This window comes from Macaca mulatta, chromosome X (assembly GCF_049350105.2).
Source record: "Macaca mulatta isolate MMU2019108-1 chromosome X, T2T-MMU8v2.0, whole genome shotgun sequence".
NCBI lineage: Eukaryota > Metazoa > Chordata > Mammalia > Primates > Cercopithecidae > Macaca > Macaca mulatta.
The window spans coordinates 65,521,882-65,544,516 of NC_133426.1; positions in this window are offsets into that span (position 1 = coordinate 65,521,882).

The following is a 22,635-nucleotide window of genomic DNA, read 5'->3' on the forward strand; positions in this document are numbered from 1 at the left end:
CTTTGCTAGCCTTATTTCTGTGGAATCTGAGAACAGATATTTCGGATCCCTTTGAAGACTATAGGGCCAAAGGAAATATCCTCCGATAACAAAGAGAAAGAAGCTTTCTGAGAAACTTCTTTGTGTTCTGTGAAATCATCTCAGAGAGTTCCAGCTTTCCCCTCAAGAAGACTTTCGCTATGACCGTTCTTGTGGAATTGGCAAAGTGATATTTGGAAGCCCGCAGAGGGCTATGGTGAAAAAGGAAATATCCTCAGATGAAATCTGGAAAGAAGCTTTCTGAGAAACTGCTTAGTGTTCTATTAATTCATCTCACAGAGTTACATCTGTATTTCGGGGATCTCTTTGCTAGCCTTATTTCTGTGGAATCTGAGAACAGATATTTCGGATCCCTTTGAAGACTATAGGGCCAAAGGAAATATCCTCCGATAACAAAGAGAAAGAAGCTTTCTGAGAAACTTCTTTGTGTTCTGTGAAATCATCTCACAGATTTCCAGCTTTCCCCTCAAGAAGCCTTTCGCTAAGACAGTTCTTGTGGAATTGGCAAAGTGATATTTGGAAGCCCATAGAGAGCTATGGTGAAAAAGGAAATATCCTCTGACGAAATGTAGAAAGAAGCTTTCTGAGAAACTGCTTAGTGTTCTATTAATTCATCTCACAGAGTTACATCTGTATTTCGGGGATCTCTTTGCTAGCCTTTTTTCTGTGGAATATGAGAACAGATATTTCGGATCCCTTTAAAGACTATAGGGCCAAAGGAAATATCCTCCGATAACAAAGAGAAAGAAGCTTTCTGAGAAACTTCTTTGTGTTCTGTGTAATCATCTCACAGAGTTACAGCTTTCCCCTCAAGAAGCCTTTCGCTAAGACAGTTCTTGTGGAATTGGCAAAGTGATATTTGGAAGCCCATAGAGAGTTATGCTGAAAAAGGAAATATCCTCAGATGAAATCTGGAAAGAAGCTTTCTGAGAAACTGCTTAGAGTTCTGTTAATTCATCTCACAGAGTAACATCTCAATTTCGTGGATCTCTTTGGTAGCCTTCTTTCTGTGGACTCTGAGAACAGATATTTCGGATCACTTTAAAGCCCATAGGGCCAAAGGAAATATCCTCCGATAACAAAGAGAAAGAAGCTTTCTGAGAAACTTCTTTGTGTTCTGTGAAATCATCTCACAGAGCTCCAGCTTTCCCCTCAAGAAGACTTTCGGTATGACCGTTCTTGTGGAATTGGCAAAGTGATATTTGGAAGCCCATAGAGGGCTATGGTGAAAAAGGAAATATCTTCAGATGAAATCTGCAAAGAAGCGTTCTGAGAAACTGCTTAGTGTTCTGTTAATTCATCTCACAGAGTTACATCTGTATTGCGTGGATCTCTTTGCTAGCCTTATTTCTGTGGAATCTGAGAACATATATTTCGGATCCCTTTGAAGACCATAGGGCCAAAGGAAATATCCTCTAATAACAAAGAGAAAGAAGCTTTCTGAGAAACTTGTTTGTGTTCTGTGAAATCATCTCACCGAGTTACAGCTTTCCCCTCAAGAAGCCTTTCGCTAAGACAGTTCTTGTGGAATTGGCAAAGTGATATTTGGAAGCCCATAGAGGGCTATTGTGAAAAAGAAAATATCCTCAGATGAAATCTGGAAAGAAGCTTTCTGAGAAACTGATTAGTGTTCTATTAATTCATCTCACAGAGTTACATCAGTATTTCGTGGATCTCTTTGCTAGCCTTATTTCTGTGGAATCTGAGAACAGATTTTTCGGATCCCTTTGAAGACTATAGGGCCAAAGGAAATATCCTCCGATAACAAAGAGAAAGAAGCTTTCTGAGAAACTTCTTTGTGTTCTGTGAAATCATCTCACAGAGTTACAGCTTTTCCCTCAAGAAGCCTTTCGCTGAGACAGTTCTTGTAGAATTGGCAAAGTGATATTTGGAAGCCCATAGAGGGCTATGGTGAAAAAGGAAATATCCTCAGATGAAATCTGGAAAGAAGCTTTCTGAGAAACTGCTTAGTGTTCTGTTAATTCATCTCACAGAGTTACATCTGTATTTCATGGATCTCTTTGCTAGCCTTATTTCTGTGGAATCTGAGAACAGATATTTCGGATCCCTTTGAAGACTATAGGGCCAAAGGAAATATCCTCCGATAACAAAGAGAGAAAAACTTTCTGAGAAACTTCTTTGTGTTCTGTGAAATCATCTCACAGAGTTACAGCTTTCCCCTCAAGAAGCCTTTCGCTAAGACAGTTCTTGTGGAATTGGCAAAGTGATATTTGGAAGCCCATAGAGGGCTATGGTGAAAAAGGAAATATCCTCAGATGAAATCTTGAAAGAAGCTTGCTGAGAAACTGCTAAGTGTTCTGTTAATTCATCTCACAGAGTTACATCTGTATTTCGTGGATCTCTTTGCTAGCCTTATTTCTGTGGAATCTGAGAACAGATATTTCGAATCACTTTGGAGAGTATAGGGCCAAAGGAAACATCCTCCGATAACAAATAGAAAGAAGATTTCTGAGAAACTTCCTTGTGTTCTGTGAAATCATCTCACCGAGTTACAGCTTTCCCCTCAAGAAGCCTTTTGCTAAGACAGTTCTTGTGGAATTGGCAAAGTGATATTTGGAAGCCCATAGAGGGCTATGGTGAAAAAGGAAATATCCTCAGATGAAATCTGGAAAGAAACTTTCTGAAAAACTGCTTAGTGTTCTGTTAATTCATCTCACAGATTTACATCTATACTTAGAGGATCTCTTTGCTAGCCTTATTTCTGTGGAATCTGAGAACAGATATTTCGGATCCCTTTGAAGACTATAGGGCCAAAGGAAATATCCTCCGATAACAAAGAGAATGAAGCTTTTTCAGAAACTTCTTTGTGTTCTGTGAAATCATCTCACAGAGTTACAGCTTTCCCCTCAAGAAGCCCTTCGCTATGACAGTTCTTGTGGAATTGGCAAAGTGATATTTGGAAGCCCATAGAGGGCTATGTTGAAGAAGAAAATATCCTCAGATGAAATCTTGAAAGAAGCTTTCTGAGAAACTGCTTAGTGTTCTGTTAAATCATCTCACAGAGTTACATCTGTATTTCGTGGATCTCTTTGGTAGCCTTATTTCTGTGGAATCTGACAACAGATATTTCGGATCCCTTTGAAGACTATAGGGCCAAAGGAAATATCCTCCGATAACAAAGAGAAAGAAACTTTCTGAGAAACTTCTTTGTGTTCTGTGAAATCATCTCACAGAGTTACAGCTTTCCCCTCAAGAAGCCTTTCGCTAAGACAGTTCTTGTGGAATTGGCAAAGTGATATTTGGAAGCCCATAGAGGGCTATGGTGAAAAAGGAAATATCCTCAGATGAAATCTTGAAAGAAGCTTGCTGAGAAACTGCTAAGTGTTCTGTTAATTCATCTCACAGAGTTACATCTGTATTTCGTGGATCTCTTTGCTAGCCTTATTTCTGTGGAATCTGAGAACAGATATTTCGAATCCCTTTGGAGAGTATAGGGCCAAAGGAAACATCCTCCGATAACAAAGAGAAAGAAGATTTCTGAGAAACTTCCTTGTGTTCTGTGAAATCATCTCACAGAGTTACAGCTTTCCCCTCAAGAAGCCTTTTGCTAAGACAGTTCTTGTGGAATTGGCAAAGTGATATTTGGAAGCCCATAGAGGGCTATGGTGAAAAAGGAAATATCCTCAGATGAAATCTGGAAAGAAACTTTCTGAAAAACTGCTTAGTGTTCTGTTAATTCATCTCACAGAGTTACATCTATACTTAGTGGATCTCTTTGCTAGCCTTATTTCTGTGGAATCTGAGAACAGATATTTCGGATCCCTTTGAAGACCATAGGGCCAAAGGAAATATCCTCTGATAACAAAGAGAAAGAAGCTTTCTGAGAAACTACTTTGTGTTCTGTGAAATCATCTCACAGAGTTACAGCTTTCCCCTCAAGAAGCCTTTCGCTAAGACAGTTCTTGTGGAATTGTCAAAGTGATATTTGGAAGCCCATAGAGGGCTATGGTGAAAAAGGAAATATCCTCAGATGAAATGTGGAAAGAAGCTTTCTGAGAAACTGCTTAGAGTTCTGTTAATTTATCTCACAGAGTAACATCTGAATTTCGTGGATCTCTTTGCTAGCCTTATTTCTGTGGAATCTGAGAACAGATATTTCGGATCCCTTTGAAGACCGTAGGGCCAAAGGAAATATCCTCCGATAACAAAGAGAAAGAAGCTTTCTGAGAAACTTCTTTGTGTTCTGTGAAATCATCTCACAGAGTTACAGCTTTCCCCTCAAGAAGCCTTTCGATAAGACAGTTCTTGTGGAATTGGCAAAGTGATATTTGGAAGGCCATAGAGAGCTATGGTGAAAAAGGAAATATCCTCTGACGAAATGTAGAAAGAAGCTTTCTGAGATACTGGTTAGTGTTCTATTAATTCATCTCACCGAGTTACAACTGTATTTCGGGGATCTCTTTGCTAGCCTTATTTCTGTGGAATCTGAGAACAGATATTTCGGATCCCTTTGAAGACTATAGGGCCAAAGGAAATATCCTCCGATAACAAAGAGAAAGAAGCTTTCTGAGAAACTTCTTTGTGTTCTGTGAAATCATCTCAGAGAGTTCCAGCTTTCCCCTCAAGAAGACTTTCGCTATGACCGTTCTTGTGGAATTGGCAAAGTGATATTTGGAAGCCCGCAGAGGGCTATGGTGAAAAAGGAAATATCCTCCGATGAAATCTGGAAATAAGCTTTCTGAGAAACTGCTTAGTGTTCTATTAATTCATCTCACAGAGTTACATCTGTATTTCGGGGATCTCTTTGCTAGCCTTATTTCTGTGGAATCTGAGAACAGATATTTCGGATCCCTTTGAAGACTATAGGGCCAAAGGAAATATCCTCCGATAACAAAGAGAAAGAAGCTTTCTGAGAAACTTCTTTGTGTTCTGTGAAATCATCTCACAGATTTCCAGCTTTCCCCTCAAGAAGCCTTTCGCTAAGACAGTTCTTGTGGAATTGGCAAAGTGATATTTGGAAGCCCATAGAGAGCTCTGGTGAAAAAGGAAATATCCTCTGACGAAATGCAGAAAGAAGCTTTCTGAGAAACTGCTTAGTGTTCTATTAATTCATCTCACAGAGTTACATCTGTATTTCGGGGATCTCTTTGCTAGCCTTTTTTCTGTGGAATATGAGAACAGATATTTCGGATCCCTTTAAAGACTATAGGGCCAAAGGAAATATCCTCCGATAACAAAGAGAAAGAAGCTTTCTGAGAAACTTCTTTGTGTTCTGTGTAATCATCTCACAGAGTTACAGCTTTCCCCTCAAGAAGCCTTTCGCTAAGACAGTTCTTGTGGAATTGGCAAAGTGATATTTGGAAGCCCATAGAGAGTTATGGTGAAAAAGGAAATATCCTCAGATGAAATCTGGAAAGAAGCTTTCTGAGAAACTGCTTAGAGTTCTGTTAATTCATCTCACAGAGTAACATCTGAATTTCGTGGATCTCTTTGGTAGCCTTCTTTCTGTGGACTCCGAGAACAGATATTTCGGATCACTTTAAAGCCCATAGGGCCAAAGGAAATATCCTCCGATAACAAAGAGAAAGAAGCTTTCTGAGAAACTTCTTTGTGTTCTGTGAAATCATCTCACAGAGCTCCAGCTTTCCCCTCAAGAATACTTTCGGTATGACCGTTCTTGTGGAATTGGCAAAGTGATATTTGGAAGCCCATAGAGGGCTATGGTGAAAAAGGAAATATCTTCAGATGAAATCTGCAAAGAAGCGTTCTGAGAAACTGCTTAGTGTTCTGTTTATTCATCTCACAGAGTTACATCTGTATTGCGTGGATCTCTTTGCTAGCCTTATTTCTGTGGAATCTGAGAACAGATATTTCGGATCCCTTTGAAGACTATAGGGCCAAAGGAAATATCCTCCGATAACAAAGAGAAAGAAGCTTTCTGAGAAACTTCTTTGTGTTCTGTGAAATCATCTCACAGAGTTACAGCTTTCCCCTCAAGAAGCCTTTCGCTGAGACAGTTCTTGTAGAATTGGCAAAGTGATATTTGGAAGCCCATAGAGGGCTATGGTGAAAAAGGAAATATCCTCAGATGAAATCTGGAAAGAAGCTTTCTGAGAAACTGCTTAGTGTTCTGTTAATTCATCTCACAGAGTTACATCTGTATTTCATGGATCTCTTTGCTAGCCTTATTTCTGTGGAATCTGAGAACAGATATTTCGGATCCCTTTGAAGACTATAGGGCCAATGGAAATATCCTCCGATAACAAAGAGAAAGAAACTTTCTGAGAAACTTCTTTGTGTTCTGTGAAATCATCTCACAGAGTTACAGCTTTCCCCTCAAGAAGCCTTTCGCTAAGACAGTTCTTGTGGAATTGGCAAAGTGATATTTGGAAGCCCATAGAGGGCTATGGTGAAAAAGGAAATATCCTCAGATGAAATCTTGAAAGAAGCTTGCTGAGAAACTGCTAAGTGTTCTGTTAATTCATCTCACAGAGTTACATCTGTATTTCGTGGATCTCTTTGCTAGCCTTATTTCTGTGGAATCTGAGAACAGATATTTCGAATCCCTTTGGAGAGTATAGGGCCAAAGGAAACATCCTCCGATAACAAAGAGAAAGAAGATTTCTGAGAAACTTCCTTGTGTTCTGTGAAATCATCTCACAGAGTTACAGCTTTCCCCTGAAGAAGCCTTTTGCTAAGACAGTTCTTGTGGAATTGGCAAAGTTATATTGGGAAGCCCATAGAGGGCTATGGTGAAAAAGGAAATATCCTCAGATGAAATCTGGAAAGAAACTTTCTGAAAAACTGCTTAGTGTTCTGTTAATTCATCTCACAGAGTTACATCTGTATTTCGTGGATCTCTTTGCTAGCCTTATTTCTGTGGAATCTGAGAACAGATATTTCGGATCCCTTTGAAGACTATAGGGCCAAAGGAAATATCCTCCGATAACAAAGAGAAAGAAGCTTTCTGAGAAACTTCTTTGTGTTCTGTGAAATCATCTCACAGATTTCCAGCTTTCTCCTCAAGAAGTCTTTCGCTAAGACCGTTCTTGTGGAATTGGCAAAGTGATATTTGGAAGCCCATAGAGGACTATGGTGAAAAAGGAAATATCCTCAGATGAAATCTAGAAAGAAGCTTTCTGAGAAACTGCTTAGTGTTCTGTTAATTCATCTCACAGAGGTACATCTGTATTTCGTGGATCTCTTTGCTAGACTTCTTTTTGTGGAATCTGAGAACAGATATTTCGGATCCCTTTGAAGACCATAGGGCCAAAGGAAATATCCTCCGATAACAAAGAGAAAGAAGCTTTCTGAGAAACTTCTTTGTGTTCTGTGAAATCATCTCACAGAGTTACAGCTTTCTCTAGAAGAAGCCTTTCGCTAAGACAGTTCTTGTGGAATTGGGAAAGTGATATTTGGAAGCCCATAGAGGGCTATGGTGAAAAAGGAAATATCCTCAGATGAAATCTGGAAAGAAGCTTTCTGAGAAACTGCTTAGTGTTCTGTTAATTCATCTCACAGAGTTACATCTGTATTTCGTTGATCTCTTTGGTAGCCTTATTTCTGTGGAATCTGAGAACAGATATTTCGGATCCCTTTGAAGACTATAGGGCCAAAGGAAATATCCTCCGACAACAAAGAGAAAGAAACTTTCTGAGAAACTTCTTTGTGTTCTGTGAAATCATCTCACAGAGTTACAGCTTTCCCCTCAAGAAGCCTTTCGCTAAGACAGTTCTTGTGGAATTGGCAAAGTGATATTTGGAAGCCCATAGAGGGCTTTGGTGAAAAAGGAAATATCCTCAGATGAAATCTGGAAAGAAACTTTCTGAAAAACTGCTTAGTGTTCTGTTAATTCATCTCACAGAGTTACATGTATACTTAGTGGATCTCTTTGCTAGCCTTATTTCTGTGGAATCTGAGAACAGATATTTCGGATCCCTTTGAAGACTATAGGGCCAAAGGAAATATCCTCCGATAACAAAGAGAAAGAAGCTTTCTGAGAAACTTCTTTGTGTTCTGTGAAATCATCTCACAGAGTTACAGCTTTCTCTAGAAGAAGCCTTTCGATAAGACAGTTCTTGTGGAATTGGGAAAGTGATATTTGGAAGCCCATAGAGGGCTATATTGAAAAAGGAAATATCCTCAGATGAAATCTGGAAAGAAGCTTTCTGAGAAACTGCTTAGTGTTCTGTTAATTCATCTCACAGAGTTACATCTGTATTTCGTGGATCTCTTTGGTAGCCTTATTTCTGTGGAATCTGACAACAGATATTTCGGATCCCTTTGAAGACTAAAGGGCCAAAGGAAATATCCTCCGATAACAAAGAGAAAGAAACTTTCTGAGAAACTTCTTTGTGTTCTGTGAAATCATCTCACAGAGTTACAGCTTTCCCCTCAAGAAGCCTTTCGCTAAGACAGTTCTTGTGGAATTGGCAAAGTGATATTTGGAAGCCCATAGAGGGCTATGGTGAAAAAGGAAATATCCTCAGATGAAATCTTGAAAGAAGCTTGCTGAGAAACTGCTAAGTGTTCTGTTAATTCATCTCACAGAGTTACATCTGTATTTCGTGGATCTCTTTGCTAGCCTTATTTCTGTGGAATCTGAGAACAGATATTTCGAATCCCTTTGGAGAGTATAGGGCCAAAGGAAACATCCTCCGATAACAAAGAGAAAGAAGATTTCTGAGAAACTTCCTTGTGTTCTGTGAAATCATCTCACAGAGTTACAGCTTTCCCCTGAAGAAGCCTTTTGCTAAGACAGTTCTTGTGGAATTGGCAAAGTGATATTTGGAAGCCCATAGAGGGCTATGGTGAAAAAGGAAATATCCTCAGATGAAATCTGGAAAGAAACTTTCTGAAAAACTGCTTAGTGTTCTGTTAATTCATCTCACAGAGTTACATCTGTATTTCGTGGATCTCTTTGCTAGCCTTATTTCTGTGGAATCTGAGAACAGATATTTCGGATCCCTTTGAAGACTATAGGGCCAAAGGAAATATCCTCCGATAACAAAGAAAATGAAGCTTTTTGAGAAACTTCTTTGTGTTCTGTGAAATCATCTCACAGAGTTACAGCGTTCCCCTCAAGAAGCCCTTTGCTATGACAGTTCTTGTGGAATTGGCAAAGTGATATTTGGAAGGCCATAGAGGGCTATGGTGAAGAAGAAAATATCCTCAGATGAAATCTGGAAAGAAGCTTTCTGAGAAACTGCTTAGTGTTCTGTTAATTCATCTCACAGAGTTACATCTGTATTTCGTGGATCTCTTTGGTAGCCTTATTTCTGTGGAATCTGACAACAGATATTTCGGATCCCTTTGAAGACTATAGGGCCAAAGGAAATATCCTCCGATAACAAAGAGAAAGAAACTTTCTGAGAAACGTCTTTGTGTTCTGTGAAATCATCTCACAGAGTTACAGCTTTCCCCTCAAGAAGCCTTTCGCTAAGACAGTTCTTGTGGAATTGGCAAAGAGATATTTGGAAGCCCATAGAGGGCTATGGTGAAAAAGGAAATATCCTCAGATGAAATCTTGAAAGAAGCTTGCTGAGAACCTGCTAAGTGTTCTGTTAATTCATCTCACAGAGTTACATCTGTATTTCGTGGATCTCTTTGCTAGCCTTATTTCTGTGGAATCTGAGAACAGATATTTCGAATCCCTTTGGAGAGTATAGGGCCAAAGGAAACATCCTCCGATAACAAAGAGAAAGAAGATTTCTGAGAAACTTCCTTGTGTTCTGTGAAATCATCTCACAGAGTTACAGCTTTCCCCTCAAGAAGCCTTTTGCTAAGACAGTTCTTGTGGAATTGGCAAAGTGATATTTGGAAGCCCATAGAGGGCTATGGTGAAAAAGGAAATATCCTCAGATGAAATCTGGAAAGAAACTTTCTGAAAAACTGCTTAGTGTTCTGTTAATTCATCTCACAGAGTTACATCTATTCGTAGTGGATCTCTTTGCTAGCCTTATTTCTGTGGAATCTGAGAACAGATATTTCGGATCCCTTTGAAGACCATAGGGCCAAAGGAAATATCCTCTGATAACAAAGAGAAAGAAGCTTTCTGAGAAACTACTTTGTGTTCTGTGAAATCATCTCACAGAGTTACAGCTTTCCCCTCAAGAAGCCTTTCGCTAAGACTGTTCTTGTGGAATTCTCAAAGTGATATTTGGAAGCCCATAGAGGGCTATGGTGAAAAAGGAAATATCCTCAGATGAAATGTGGAAAGAAGCTTTCTGAGAAACTGCTTAGAGTTCTGTTAATTTATCTCACAGAGTAACATCTGAATTTCGTGGATCTCTTTGGTAGCCTTATTTCTGTGGAATCTGAGAACAGATATGTCGGATCACTTTGAAGCCCATAGGGCCAAAGGAAATATCCTCCGATAACAAAGAGAAAGAAGCTTTCTGAGAAACTTCTTTGTGTTCTGTGAAATCATCACACAGAGTTACAGCTTTCCCCTCAAGTAGCCTTTCGCTAAGACAGTTCTTGTGGAATTGGCAAAGTGATATTTGGAAGCCCATAGAGGGCTATGGTGAAAAAGGAAATATCCTCAGATGAAATCTGGAAAGAAGTTTTCTGAGAAATTGCTTAGTGTTCTGTTAATTCATCTCACAGAGTTACATCTGTATTTCGTGGATCTCTTTGCTAACCTTATTTCCGTGGAATCTGAGAACAGATATTTCGGATCCCTTTGAAGACCATAGGGCCAAAGGAAATATCCTCCGATAACAAAGAGAAAGAAGCTTTCTGAGAAACTTCTTTGTGTTCTGTGAAATCATCTCACAGAGTTACAACTTTCCCCTCAAGAAGCCTTTCGCTAAGACAGTTCTTGTGGAATTGGCAAAGTGATATTTGGAAGCCCATAGAGGGCTATGGTGAAAAAGGAAATATCCTCAGACGAAATGTAGAAAGAAGCTTTCTGAGATACAGCTTAGTGTTCTATTAATTCATCTCACAGAGTTACATCTGTATTTCGGGGATCTCTTTGCTAGCCTTATTTCTGTGGAATCTGACAACAGATATTTTGGATCCCTTTGAAGACTATAGGACCAAAAGAAATATCCTCCGATAACAAAGAGAAAGAAGCTTTCTGAGAAACTTCTTTGTGTTTTGTGAAATCATCTCACAGAGTTCCAGCTTTCTCCTCAAGAAGACTTTCGCTAAGACCTTTCTTGTGGAATTGGCAAAGTGATATTTGGAAGCCCATAGAGGGCTATGGTGAAAAAGGAAATATCCTCAGATGAAATCTGGAAAGAAGCTTTCTGAGAAACTGCTTAGTGTTCTGTTAATTCATCTCACAGAGTTACATCTGTATTTCGTTGATCTCTTTGCTAGCCTTATTTCTGTGGAATCTGAGAACAGATATTTCGGATCCCTTTGAAGACCATAGGGACAAAGGAAATATCCTCCGATAACAAAGAGAATGATGCTTTCTGAGAAACTTCTTTGTGTTCTGTGAAATCATCTCACAGAGTTACAGCTTTCTCTAGAAGAAGCCTTTCGCTAAGACAGTTCTGGTGGAATTGGGAAAGTGATATTTGGAAGCCCATAGAGGGCTATGGTGAAAAAGGAAATATCCTCAGATGAAATCTGGAAAGAAGCTTTCTGAGAAACTGCTTAGTGTTCTGTTAATTCATCTCACAGAGTTCCATCTGTATTTCGTGCATCTCTTTGCTAGCCTTATTTCTGTGGAATCTGAGAACAGATATTTCGGATCCCTTTGAAGACTATAGGGCCAAAGGAAGTATCCTCCGATAACAAAGAGAAAGAAGCTTTCTGAGAAACTTCTTTGTGTTCTGTGAAATCATCTCACAGAGTTACAGCTTTCCCCTCAAGAAGCCTTTCGCTGAGACAGTTCTTGTGGAATTGGCAAAGTGATATTTGGAAGCCCATAGAGGGCTATGGTGAAAAAGGAAATATCCTCAGATGAAATCTGCAAAGAAGCTTTCTGAGAAACTGCTTAGTGTTCTGTTAATTCTTCTCACAGAGTTACATCTGTATTTCGTGGATCTCTTTGCTAGCCTTATTTCTGTGGAATCTGAGAACAGATATTTCGGATCCCTTTGTAGACTATAGGGCCAAAGGAAACATCCTCCGATAACAAAGAGAAAGAAGATTTCTGAGAAACTTCCCTGTGTTCTGTGAAATCATCTCACAGAGTTACAGCTTTCCCCTCAAGAAGCATTTCGCTAAGACAGTTCTTGTGTATTTGGCAAAGTGATATTTGGAAGCCCATAGAGGGCTATGGTGAAAAAGGAAATATCCTCAGATGAAATCTTGAAAGAAGCTTGCTGAGAAACTGCTAAGTGTTCTGTTAATTCATCTCACAGAGTTACATCTGTATTTCGTGGATCTCTTTGCTAGCCTTATTTCTGTGGAATCTGAAAACAGATATTTCGAATCCCTTTGGAGACCATAGGGCCAAAGGAAACATCCTCCGATAACAAAGAGAAAGAAGATTTCTGAGAAACTTCCTTGTGTTCTGTGAAATCATCTCACAGAGTTACAGCTTTCCCCTCAAGAAGCCTTTCGCTAAGACAGTTCTTGTGGAATTGGCAAAGTGATATTTGGAAGCCCATAGAGGGCTATGGTGAAGAAGAAAATATCCTCAGATGAAATCTGGAAAGAAGCTTTCTGAGAAACTGCTTAGTGTTCTGTTAATTCATCTCACAGAGTTACATCTGTATTTCGTGGATCTTTTGCTAGCCTTATTTTTGTGGAATCTGAGAACAGATGTTTCGGATCCCTTTGAAGACCTAGGGCCAAAGGAAATATCCTCTGATAACAAAGAGAAAGAAGCTTTCTGAGAAACTACTTTGTGTTCTGTGAAATCATCTCACAGAGTTACAGCTTTCCCCTCAAGAAGCCTTTCGCTAGGACAGTTCTTGTGGAATTGGCAAAGTGATATTTGGAAGCCCATAGAGGGCTATGGTGAAAAGGAAATATCCTCAGATGAAATGTGTAAAGAAGCTTTCTGAGAAACTGCTTAGAGTTCTCTTAATTTATCTCACAGAGTAACATCTGAATTTCGAGGATCTCTTTGGTAGCCTTATTTCTGTGGAATCTGAGAACAGATATGTCGGATCACTTTGAAGCCCATAGGGCCAAAGGAAATATCCTCCGATAACAAAGAGAAAGAAGCTTTCTGAGAAACTTCTTTGTGTTCTGTGAAATCATCACACAGAGTTACAGCTTTCCCCTCAAGTAGCCTTTCGCTAAGACAGTTCTTGTGGAATTGGCAAAGTGATATTTGGAAGCCCATAGAGGGCTATGGTGAAAAAGGAAATATCCTCAGATGAAATCTGGAAAGAAGCTTTGTGAGAAACTGCTTAGTGTTCTGTTAATTCATCTCACAGAGTTACATCTGTATTTCGTGGATCTCTTTGCTAACCTTATTTCTGTGGAATCTGAGAACAGATATTTCGGATCCCTTTGAAGACCATAGGGCCAAAGGAAATATCCTCCGATAACAAAGAGAAAGAAGCTTTCTGAGAAACTTCTTTGTGTTCTGTGAAATCATCTCACAGAGTTACAGCTTTCCCCTCAAGAAGCCTTTCGCTAAGACAGTTCTTGTGGAATTGGCAAAGTGATATTTGGAAGCCCATAGAGGGCTATGGTGAAAAAGGAAATATCCTCTGACGAAATGTAGAAAGAAGCTTTCTGAGATACTGCTTAGTGTTCTATTAATTCATCTCACAGAGTTACATCTGTATTTCGGGGATCTCTTTTCTAGCCTTATTTCTGTGGAATCTGACAACAGATATTTCGGATCCCTTTGAAGACTATAGGGCCAAAGGAAATATCCTCCGATAACAAAGAGAAAGAAGCTTTCTGAGAAACTTCTTTGTGTTCTGTGAAATCATCTCACAGAGTTACAGCTTTCCCCTCAAGAAGCCTTTCGCTAAGACAGTTCTTGTAGAATTGGCAAAGTGATATTTGGATGCCCATAGAGGGCTATGGTGAAAAAGGAAATATCCTCAGATGAAATCTGGAAAGAAGCTTTCTGAGAAACTGCTTAGTGTTCTGTTAATTCATCTCTCAGAGTTACGTCTGTATTTCGTGGATCTCTTTCCTAGCCTTATTTCTGTGGAATGTGAGAACAGATATTTCGGATCCCTTTGAAGACTATAGGGCCAAGGGAAATATCCTCCGTTAACAAAGAGAAAGAAGCTTTCTGAGAAACTTCTTTGTGTTCTGTGAAATCATCTCACAGAGTTACAGCTTTCCCCTCAAGAAGCCTTTCGCTGAGACAGTTCTTGTGGAATTGGCAAAGTGATATTTGGAAGCCCTTAGATGGCTATGGTGAAAAAGCAAATATCCTCAGATGAAATCTGGAAAGAAGCTTTCTGAGAAACTGCTTAGTGTTCTGTTAATTCATCTCACAGAGTTACATCTGTATTTCGTGGATCTCTTTGCTAGTCTTATTTCTGTGGAATCTGAGAACAAATATTTCGGATCCCTTTGAAGACCATAGGGCCAAAGGAAATATCCTCCGATAACAAAGAGAAAGAAGCTTTCTGAGAAACTTCTTTGTGTTCTGTGAAATCATCTAACAGAGCTACAGCTTTCCCCTCAAGAAGCCTTTCGCTGAGACAGTTCTTGTGGAATTGGCAAAGTGATATTTGGAAGCCCATAGAGGGCTATGGTGAAAAAGGAAATATCCTCAGATGAAATCTGGAAAGAAGCTTTCTGAGAAACTGCTTAGTGTTCTGTTAATTTATCTCACAGAGTTACATCTGTATTTCGTGGATCTTTTGCTAGCCTTATTTCTGTGGAATCTGAGAACAGATATTTCGGATCCCTTTGAAGACCATAGGGCCAAAGGAAATATCCTCTGATAACAAGGAGAAAGAAGCTTTCTGAGAAACTACTTTGTGTTCTGTGAAATCATCTCACAGAGTTACAGCTTTCCCCTCAAGAAGCCTTTCGCTGAGACAGTTCTTGTGGAATTGGCAAAGTGATATTTGGAAGCCCATAGAGGGCTATGGTGAAAAAGGAAATATCCTCAGATGAAATCTGGAAAGAAGCTTTCTGAGAAACTGCTTAGTGTTCTGTTAATTATTCTCACATAGTTACATCTGTATTTCGTGGATCTCTTTTCTAGCCTTATTTCTGTGGAATCTGAGAACAGATATTTCGGATCCCTTTGAAGACCATAGAGCCAAAGGAAATATCCTCCGATAACAAAGAGAAAGAAGCTTTCTGAGAAACTTCTTTGTGTTCTGTGAAATCATCTCACAGAGTTACAGCTTTCCCCTCAAGAAGCCTTTCGCTGAGACAGTTCTTGTGGAATTGGCAAAGTGATATTTGGAAGCCCATAGAGGGCTATGGTGAAAAAGGAAATATCCTCTGACGAAATGTAGAAAGAAGCTTTCTGAGATACTGCTTAGTGTTCTATTAATTCATCTCACAGAGTTACATCTGTATTTCGGGGATCTCTTTGCTAGCTTTATTTCTGTGGAATCTGAGAACAGATATTTCGGATCCCTTTGAAGACTATAGGGCCAAAGGAAATATCCTCCGATAACAAAGAGAAAGAAGCTTTCTGAGAAACTTCTTTGTGTTCTGTGAAATCATCTCACAGAGTTCCAGCTTTCCAATCAAGAAGACTTTCGCTATGACCGTTCTTGTGGAATTGGCAAAGTGATATTTGGAAGCCCATAGAGGGCTATGGTGAAAAAGGAAATATCTTCAGATGAAATCTGGAAAGAAGCGTTCTGAGAAACTGCTTAGTGTTCTGTTAATTCATCTCACAGAGTTACATCTGTATTGCGTGGATCTCTTTGCTAGCCTTATTTCTGTGGAATCTGAGAACAGATATTTCGGATCCCTTTGAAGACCATAGGGCCAAAGGAAATATCCTCCGATAACAAAGAGAAAGAAGCTTTCTGAGAAAGTTGTTTGTGTTCTGTGAAATCATCTCAAAGAGTTACAGCTTTCCCCTCAAGAAGCCTTTCGCTAAGACAGTTCTTGTGGAATTGGCAAAGTGATATTTGGAAGCCCATAGAGGGCTATTGTGAAAAAGGAAATATCCTCAGATGAAATCTGGAAAAAAGCTTTCTGAGAAAGTGCTTAGTGTTCTGTTAATTCATCTCAAAGAGTTACATCTGTATTTCGTGGATCTCTTTGCTAGCGTTATTTCTGTGGAATCTGAGAACAGATATTTCGGATCCCTTTGAAGACTATAGGGCCAAAGGAAATATCCTCCGATAACAAAGAGAAAGAAGCTTTCTGAGAAACTTCTTTGTGTTCTGTGAAATCATCTCACAGAGTTACAGCTTTCCCCTCAAGAAGCCTTTCGATAAGACAGTTCTTGTGGAATTGGCAAAGTGATATTTGGAAGCCCATAGAGAGCTATGGTGAAAAAGGAAATATCCTCTGACGAAATGTAGAAAGAAGCTTTCTGAGATACTGGTTAGTGTTCTATTAATTCATCTCACAGAGTTACATCTGTATTTCGTGGATCTCTTTGCTAGCCTTATTTCTGTGGAATCTGAGAACAGATATTTCGGATCCCTTTGAAGAGTATAGGGCCAAAGGAAATATCCTCCGAAAAAAAGAGAAAGAAGCTTTCTGAGAAACTTCTTTGTGTTCTGTGAAATCATCTCACAGGGTTACAGCTTTCCCCTCAAGAAGCCTTTCGCTAAGACAGTTCTTGTGGAATTGGCAAAGTGATATTTTGAAGCCCCTAGAGGGCTATGGTGAAAAACGAAATATCCTCTGACGAAATGTAGAAAGAAGCTTTCTGAGATACTGCTTAGTGTTCTATTAATTCAACTCACAGTGTTACATCTGTATTTCGTGGATCTCTTTGCTAGCCTTATTTCTGTGGAATCTGAGAACAGATATTTCGGATCCCTTTGAAGACTATAGGGCCAAAGGAAATATCCTCCGATAACAAAGAGAAAGAAGCTTTCTGAGAAACTTCTTCGTGTTCTGTGAAATCATCTCACAGAGCTCCAGCTTTCCCCTAAAGAAGACTTTCGGTATGACCGTTCTTGTGGAATTGGCAAAGTGATATTTGGAAGCCCATAGAGGGCTATGGTGAAAAAGGAAATATCTTCAGATGAAATCTGCAAAGAAGCGTTCTGAGAAACTGCTTAGTGTTCTGTTAATTCATCTCACAGAGTTACATCTGTATTGCGTGGATCTCTTTGCTAGCCTTATTTCTGTGGAATCTGAGAACAGATATTTCGGATCCCTTTGAAGACCATAGGGCCAAAGGAAATATCCTCTGATAACAAAGAGAAAGAAGCTTTCTGAGAACCTTGTTTGTGTTCTGTGAAATCATCTCACCGAGTTACAGCTTTCCCCTCAAGAAGCCTTTCGCTAAGACAGTTCTTGTGTAATTGGCAAAGTGATATTTGGAAGCCCATAGAGGGCTATTGTGAAAAAGAAAATATCCTCAGATGAAATCTGGAAAGAAGCTTTCTGAGAAACTGATTAGTGTTCTGTTAATTCATCTCACAGAGTTACATCAGTATTTCGTGGATCTCTTTGCTAGCCTTATTTCTGTGGAGTCTGAGAACAGATATTTCGGATCCCTTTGAAGACTATAGGGCCAAAGGAAATATCCTCCGATAACAAAGAGAGAAAAACTTTCTGAGAAACTTCTTTGTGTTCTGTGAAATCATCTCACAGAGTTACAGCTTTCCCCTCAAGAAGCCTTTCGCTGAGACAGTTCTTGTGGAATTGGCAAAGTGATATTTGGAAGCCCATAGAGGGCTATGGTGAAAAAGGAAATATCCTCAGATGAAATCTGGAAAGAAGCTTTCTGAGAAACTGCTTAGTGTTCTGTTAATTCATCTCACAGAGTTACATCTGTATTTCATGGATCTCTTTGCTAGCCTTATTTCTGTGGAATCTGAGAACAGATATTTCGGATCCCTTTGAAGACTATAGGGCCAAAGGAAATATCCTCCGATAACAAAGAGAGAAAAACTTTCTGAGAAACTTCTTTGTGTTCTGTGAAATCATTTCACAGAGTTACAGCTTTCCCCTCAAGAAGCCTTTCTCTAAGACAGTTCTTGCGGAATTGGCAAAGTGATATTTGGAAGCCCATAGAGGGCTATGGTGAAAAAGGAAATATCCTCAGACGAAATCTAGAAAGAAGCTTTCTGAGATACTGCCTAGTGTTCTATTAATTCATCTCACAGAGTTACATCTGTATTTCGGGGATCTCTTTGCTAGCCTTATTTCTATGGAATCTGAGAACAGATATTTCGGATCCCTTTGAAGACTATACGGCCAAAGGAAATATCCTCCGATAACAAAGAGAAAGAAGCTTTCTGAGAAACTTCTTTGTGTTCTGTGAAATCATCTCACAGATTTCCAGCTTTCTCCTCAAGAAGTCTTTCGCTAAGACCGTTCTTGTGGAATTGGCAAAGTGATATTTGGAAGCCCATAGAGGACTATGGTGAAAAAGGAAATATCCTCAGATGAAATCTAGAAAGAAGCTTTCTGAGAAACTGCTTAGTGTTCTGTTAATTCATCTCACAGAGGTACATCTGTATTTCGTGGATCTCTTTGCTAGCCTTATTTCTGTGGAATCTGAGAACAGATATTTCGGATCCCTTTGAAGACCATAGGGCCAAAGGAAATATCCTCCGATAACAAAGAGAGAAAAACTTTCTGAGAAACTTCTTTGTGTTCTGTGAAATCATCTCACAGAGTTACAGCTTTCCCCTCAAGAAGCCTTTCTCTAAGACAGTTCTTGCGGAATTGGCAAAGTGATATTTGGAAGCCCATAGAGGGCTATGGTGATAAAGGAAATATCCTCAGACGAAATCTAGAAAGAAGCTTTCTGAGATACTGCTTAGTGTTCTATTAATTCATCTCACAGAGTTACATCTGTATTTCGGGGATCTCTTTGCTAGCCTTATTTCCATTGAATCTGAGAACAGATATTTCGGATCCCTTTGAAGACTATAGGGCCAAAGGAAGTATCCTCCGACAACAAAGAGAAAGAAACTTTCTGAGAAACTTCTCTGTGTTCTGTGAAATCATCTCACAGAGTTACAGCTTTCCCCTCAAGAAGCCTTTCGCTAAGACAGTTCTTGTGGAATTGGCAAAGTGATATTTGGAAGCCCATAGAGGGCTATGCTGAAAAAGGAAATATCCTCAGATGAAATCTTGAAAGAAGCTTGCTGAGAAACTGCTAAGTGTTCTGTTAATTCATCTCACAGAGTTACATCTGTATTTCGTGGATCTCTTTGCTAGCCTTATTTCTGTGGAATCTGAGAACAGATATTTCGATTCCCTTTGGAGAGTATAGGGCCAAAGGAATCATCCTCCGATAACAAAGAGAAAGAAGATTTCTGAGAAACTTCCTTGTGTTCTGTGAAATCATCTCACAGAGTTACAGCTTTCCCCTCAAGAAGCCTTTTGCTAAGACAGTTCTTGTGGAATTGGCAAAGTGATATTTGGAAGCCCATAGAGGGCTATGGTGAAAAAGGAAATATCCTCAGATGAAATCGGGAAAGAAACTTTCTGAAAAACTGCTTAGTGTTCTGTTAATTCATCTCACAGAGTTACATCTATACTTAGTGGATCTCTTTGCTAGCCTTATTTCTGTGGAATCTGAGAACAGATATTTGGGATCCCTTTGAAGACTATAGGGCCAAAGGAAATATCCTCCGATAACAAAGAGAAAGAAGCTTTCTGAGAAACTTCTTTGTGTTCTGTGAAATCATCTCACAGAGTTACAGCTTTCCCTAGCAGAAGCCTTTCGCTAAGACAGTTCTTGTGGAATTGGCAAAGTGATATTTGGAAGCCCATAGAGGGCTATGGTGAAAAAGGAAATATCCTCAGATGAAATCTGAAAAGAAGCTTTCTGCGAAACTGCTTAGTGTTCTGTTAATTCATCTCACAGAGTTACATCTGTATTTCGTGGATCTCTTTGCTAGCCTTATTTCTGTGGAATCTGAGAACAGATATTTCGGATCCCTTTGAAGACTATAGGGCCAAAGGAAATATCCTCCGATAACAAAGAGAGAAAAACTTTCTGAGAAACTTCTTTGTGTTCTGTGAAATCATCTCACAGAGTTACAGCTTTCCCCTCAAGAAGCCTTTCGCTAAGACAGTTCTTGTGGAATTGGCAAAGTGATATTTGGAAGCCCATAGAGGGCTATGGTGAAAAAGGAAATATCCTCAGACGAAATCTAGAAAGAAGCTTTCTGAGATACTGCTTAGTGTTCTATTAATTCATCTCACAGAGTTACATCTGTATTTCGGGGATCTCTTTGCTAGCCTTATTTCCATGGAATCTGAGAACAGATATTTCGGATCCCTTTGAAGACTATACGGCCAAGGGAAATATCCTCCGATAACAAAGAGAAAGAAGCTTTCTGAGAAACTTCTTTGTGTTCTGTGAAATCATCTCACAGATTTCCAGCTTTCTCCTCAAGAAGTCTTTCGCTAAGACCGTTCTTGTGGAATTGGCAAAGTGATATTTGGAAGCCCATAGAGGACTATGGTGAAAAAGGAAATATCCTCAGATGAAATCTAGAAAGAAGCTTTCTGAGAAACTGCTTAGTGTTCTGTTAATTCATCTCACAGAGGTACATCTGTATTTCGTGGATCTCTTTGCTAGACTTCTTTTTGTGGAATCTGAGAACAGATATTTCGGATCCCTTTGAAGACCATAGGGCCAAAGGAAATATCCTCCGATAACAAAGAGAAAGAAGCTTTGTGAGAAACTTCTTTGTGTTCTGTGAAATCATCTCACAGAGTTACAGCTTTCTCTAGAAGAAGCCTCTCGCTAAGACAGTTCTTGTGGAATTGGGAAAGTGATATTTGGAAGCCCATAGAGGGCTATAGTGAAAAAGGAAATATCCTCAGATGAAATCTGGAAAGAAGCTTTCTGAGAAACTGCTTAGTGTTCTGTTAATTCATCTCACAGAGTTACATCTGTATTTCGTGGATCTCTTTGGTAGCCTTATTTCTGTGGAATCTGAGAACAGATATTTCGGATCCCTTTGAAGACTATAGGGCCAAAGGAAATATCCTCCGACAACAAAGAGAAAGAAACTTTCTGAGAAACTTCTTTGTGTTCTGTGAAATCATCTCACAGAGTTACAGCTTTCCCCTGAAGAAGCCTTTCGCTAAGACAGTTCTTGTGGAATTGGCAAAGTGATATTTGGAAGCCCATAGAGGGCTATGGTGAAAAAGGAAATATCCTCAGATGAAATCTTGAAAGAAGCTTGCTGAGAAACTGCTAAGTGTTCTGTTAATTCATCTCACAGAGTTACATCTGTATTTCGTGGAACTCTTTGCTAGCCTTATTTCTGTGGAATCTGAGAACAGATATTTCGAATCCCTTTGGAGAGTATAGGGCCAAAGGAAACATCCTCCGATAACAAAGAGAAAGAAGATTTCTGAGAAACTTCCTTGTGTTCTGTGAAATCATCTCACAGAGTTACAGCTTTCCCCTCAAGAAGCCTTTTGCTAAGACAGTTCTTGTGGAATTGGCAAAGTGATATTTGGAAGCCCATAGAGGGCTATGGTGAAAAAGGAAATATCCTCAGATGAAATCTGGAAAGAAACTTTCTGAAAAACTGCTTAGTGTTCTGTTAATTCATCTCACAGAGTTACATCTATACTTAGTGGATCTCTTTGCTAGCCTTATTTCTGTGGAATCTGAGAACAGATATTTCGGATCCCTTTGAAGACTATAGGGCCAAAGGAAATATCCTCCGATAAAAAAGAGAAAGAAGCTTTCTGAGAAACTTCTTTGAGTTCTGTGAAATCATCTCACAGAGTTACAGCTTTCCCCTCAAGAAGCCCTTCGCTAAGACAGTTCTTATGGAATTGGCAAAGTGATATTTGGAAGCCCTTAGAGGGCTATAGTGAAGAAGAAAATATCCTCAGATGAAATCTGGAAAGAAGCTTTCTGAGACACTGCTTAGTGTTCTGTTAATTCATCTCACAGAGTTGCATCTGTATTTCGTGGATCTTTTCCTAGCCTTATTTTTGTGGAATCTGAGAACAGATATTTCGGATCCCTTTGAAGACCATAGGGCCAAAGGAAATATCCTCTGATAACAAAGAGAAAGAAGCTTTCTGAGAAACTACTTTGTGTTCTGTGAAATCATCTCACAGAGTTACAGCTTTCCCCTCAAGAAGCCTTTCGCTAAGACAGTTCTTGTGGAATTGGCAAAGTGATATTTGGAAGCCCATAGAGAGTTATGGTGAAAAAGGAAATATCCTCAGATGAAATCTGGAAAGAAGCTTTCTGAGAAACTGCTTAGAGTTCTGTTAATTCATCTCACAGAGTAACATCTGAATTTCGTGGATCTCTTTGGTAGCCTTCTTTCTGTGGAATCTGAGAACAGATATTTCGGATCACTTTGAAGCCCATAGGGCCAAAGGAAATATCCTTCGATAACAAAGAGAAAGAAGCTTTCTGAGAAACTTCTTTGTGTTCTGTGAAATCATCTCACAGAGTTACAGCTTTCCCCTCAAGTAGCCTTTCGCTAAGACAGTTCTTGTGGAATTGGCAAAGTGATATTTGGAAGCCCATAGAGGGCTATGGTGAAAAAGGAAATATCCTCAGATGAAATCTGGAAAGAAGCTTTCTGAGAAACTGCTTAGTGTTCTGTTAATTCATCTCAGAGAGTTACATCTGTATTTCGTGGATCTCTT